Source organism: Pinus tabuliformis, chromosome 4_1 (assembly GCF_031772625.1).
Source record: "Pinus tabuliformis cultivar Carrire ecotype Pingquan chromosome 4_1, CPIR1, whole genome shotgun sequence".
Lineage (NCBI taxonomy): Eukaryota > Viridiplantae > Streptophyta > Pinopsida > Pinales > Pinaceae > Pinus > Pinus tabuliformis.
The window spans coordinates 697498542-697502099 of record NC_142303.1 but is presented as its reverse complement, the minus strand read 5'-3'; the positions used below and the strand labels follow the sequence as shown (position 1 = coordinate 697502099).

General features: G+C 33.1%; 1 long non-coding RNA gene across 1 annotated transcript; it reads left to right on the top strand.

Annotated features, from left to right (window-relative positions):
- Positions 1-1652: 1652 nt before the first annotated feature.
- Positions 1653-3157, top strand: LOC149178060 (uncharacterized). The gene is made up of 3 exons (XR_016258815.1): positions 1653-2432; positions 2526-2618; positions 2791-3157. It is a non-coding gene; the product is annotated as an uncharacterized LOC149178060 (long non-coding RNA).
- Positions 3158-3558: the final 401 nt, after the last annotated feature.

Here is a 3558-nt window from a genome sequence, read left to right as displayed (position 1 = left end):
TCTGTTGAGGTTCAAAATTTATTATAAACTGAAATGTCTTCACAAGAATTGACCTCATAAAATGCCATAATCACAAGATATGCCATACATGGCTGTGATTATGGCTCGCAAGACCCTTAGACTTTGAGCAATGAGGCTCGCAACATCACTTATGATTATGCACTCTACAATTCTGTGACCAGCTGAATGTCAAGCAATTGAACCGCGATTTAAATCCTATTTTGTCAGCAATAATTACTATACTTTGTCTTTATTTAGTGTAGAGAACCAAGCACTTATTCTGCTCATCTATAGAAGGGACAATGGTTGTTTGCCTATGAGGTATAAGGAAATCCTATCATATGTTTTGTATTTTCGTATGGAATTGAATCATACTCCTGCACACTGTAACATTCATATATATCAACCTGTAGAGGCTTTAATAACACCTGGTATTCTGGTTAGTGATTTTATTGGACCTAATGTGCATATCCTACATGCACAGGATGGACTATTCATATGTTACAGGGTATTATTCTTATTATTTACGATGCACATCTTCAGGTACTCAAGAACAATTACTAGAACAGTCAGTTAATTCTGCAATTTAAAGGATGAAAAAGGAGGTTATAGGAGTCTAGTTTTGGTTCTCATCCACAATGTCACACTAGTCTGCCTGCGCATGGTTCTCATGGTTTAATAGTGACTTGAGGAGTCATAATACCATAGATCACTAAACACGAACAGCTAAGGTAGCCCAAGGACAATAGCCATCTTTACACATTAATTAACAGGTCTTACATTAATTATCCTAGGGGGTTTTAATACTTCCAAATGCTTAAAAAACAGTTAGCAGAGCATTCACATTACACATTCCAACAATCTTTTCTATAAACCAACCAAATGCAGTCAGGAGAGCCCTCCTTTTAAACTATACAACCTTATTGTTAGTATGATCAACCTTATTTTAATATATAGTGTGACAAACCGTATGTGACAGGCAGGTGGAAAATTTTTCTCACAATTGACTAAGCGACGTCCTGCGAGCCAGACTTGAGACGGAAACCCTCGTCAGAAGTATATGCTTGGCTCTTTTCCAAACAAATGAAGAGTCAATGAGGTTTTGTGTAATCACTTCTGGTATCGTATTGGGTTATTGTTAGAAGCGATAATTGGATTCGGATTCTCATCGAGTGAGTTGTTCTGCTTTCTCAATTTGAGAGGGTTTGTTTGGAGGGAAAAATGAAAGAGGACATACGAGAATAGTGAGGGGAAAGATGCAGAGGAAGAGGATTGAGAACATCGCCAGCAGGCAGGCTACATTTTCCAAACGTAGGTGGATTGCTGAAGAAAGCTTACGAGCTCTCGGTGCTCTGCACTGCAGAAGTTGAACTTGTGATTTTCTCCCCAGCAGAAAAGCTCTATGAACTGTTTTTTAGTGCAAATCCTACTATTTTGATTCTAATAATCATGGCTATGCAAACCTCATGAGATTCTTACTAATAACCCAGGTGGTGCAAGCCCTAGTAAGCTCGATGTTGAAAAACTTAGTGTAAAACCTCCAAATCGCTGGTTTTGTTGTAGTTCTTATTGGAGAGTATATAAAAAATTTCACACCTTTTTATGAGATATGGGAGGAAAACATGTTAAAGATTTTTCATAAATATAAAATTTCCAAAATGATGCTAGTTACGTGTGATTCTTTTTTCATTGTTTGTGATTATGAAAAATGAAACTCGATGTTTTTTCATTAGTGCACACATATTTCATTATATAATTGCATATAGAAAAATCATTCCAGAGCCGATAACAATAAAAGTAAAGAATTTATGGTCCAACGTTATATTTAAGGGAGATGTTTAAGGATGACGTTTGAATTTTGTTTTTCATTTTAAGACATTTGGAGCAAATATTAGGAAGGACTTTGAGAAAGGATTGTCCTTCATTTTCGAAAATGGAGTTGTTCCTTTCCAGCCATATGCCCCAAGTGACCATCAAAGGGAGAGCTCATATGTTTTTTGGATGTTTTCTTTATAGCCATTTTTTTACACATATCCATAGAGTCCCCATGCCATTGATGTGAATTACTTGTTCGGTTTTTTTTAACCAACATTTTTAACCAAACAAGAAAAATTAAAAAAATGCCTCAAGATCAAAGACTGAAACAAAGACCTATTGACATACCTTTTAAAGTATGGAAAGAACTTGTAAAATCATATGAGAAGTTGGATGCACAAAGAAAAGCCGGCAATGAGAGCATTCAGGTATTGAATTTTTCATTAAACATTATTTAGAATGTATTAATACTTATAAGTATCTTAGACATGTATTTGTGTGAAAATAAATTGAATTGGTTTATGTTTAAGGACAAGGCATCCAAGGCGAGGTTAACCAAGACAAAAGTCACTTATCGTAGTGGCTAGAAAGGTTTAAAAGCACTTATAACAACCTTTGTAAGTATATTAAACATGTGATATTTTTTTAATAAATTTTGTACTAGAAGAAAATCATTGTTATCTAATTTCTCCCTATTTACTGATTGATAGGAACTAAAATATGGAAGACCTCCAAATCATTTGGAAAAGGAGGTGCTGCAGCAAAAGAGATGGGTTGAATTTGTTGTTTGGATGGACTCTATGGTATGTAATCTTAGTTGGATTTCCAATATACTTTTAAACTATATTTTCATTTTATTTTTTAGTACTATTAGATATTATATCTTACCTCATTTTATGGTTAACATTGTATAACAAAAACATGCGTTGCGTTATGTAATTAATACTAACATGTAATATTGATTTTTTTTGTCAGAATGCTATAGGTAATGATTGCTAAGACGATGATCCAAATTATGTTCAACATATATCAGGAGATGATGAGGATGAGGATGAGGATGATGGTGGTGAAGGAGGAGATGATGATGATAGTTGCGGTGTTGGTGATGATGTGGATCAGAGTAATGAGGATGGTCAATATGATCACGAGGATGATCTTGGTGGTGGTAGCTATGCATGCACATGCATTATTTTTTATGAAGAAATTATTGTGTAGAATGACATTGCTATGTTTAGATTGGTGTTGTGAATTTACCCTATATCAATGAGACATTTTGATTTTGTAATCATACGATGAGTTTGATTTATGTATGTTGTTAATTTATCGTAGAATAACGATATTCATGAAATATTTTGATTTGTTAATCATATTTGAATTTTACTTGTTTTGATTAAAAATAATACTTATTTTATTAGTATTATGTTGTTATTTTATACATGTTTTGAAAATTGTTAATGACACATTGTTATTTTTTTGGATGGATGTTGTCAATTTCTCTTAAATTTCTTTACAAATGATTTTGAATTGTGATATCTGCTTTAATGATATTTAGAAACTATCATATATTTCACTATGAATCTATAAAGGGGGTCATATATGTAAAGAAAAATATACTCTATATAAGAAGTCAAATGCGGATGTAACCATGGATGCAAAATTGAAAGTAAAATTGGATGTTAAACTTGGAATTAATACAAAAATGCAAAAGATTGACATACAAAGTGTTTTAAATTAGAAGTGAAA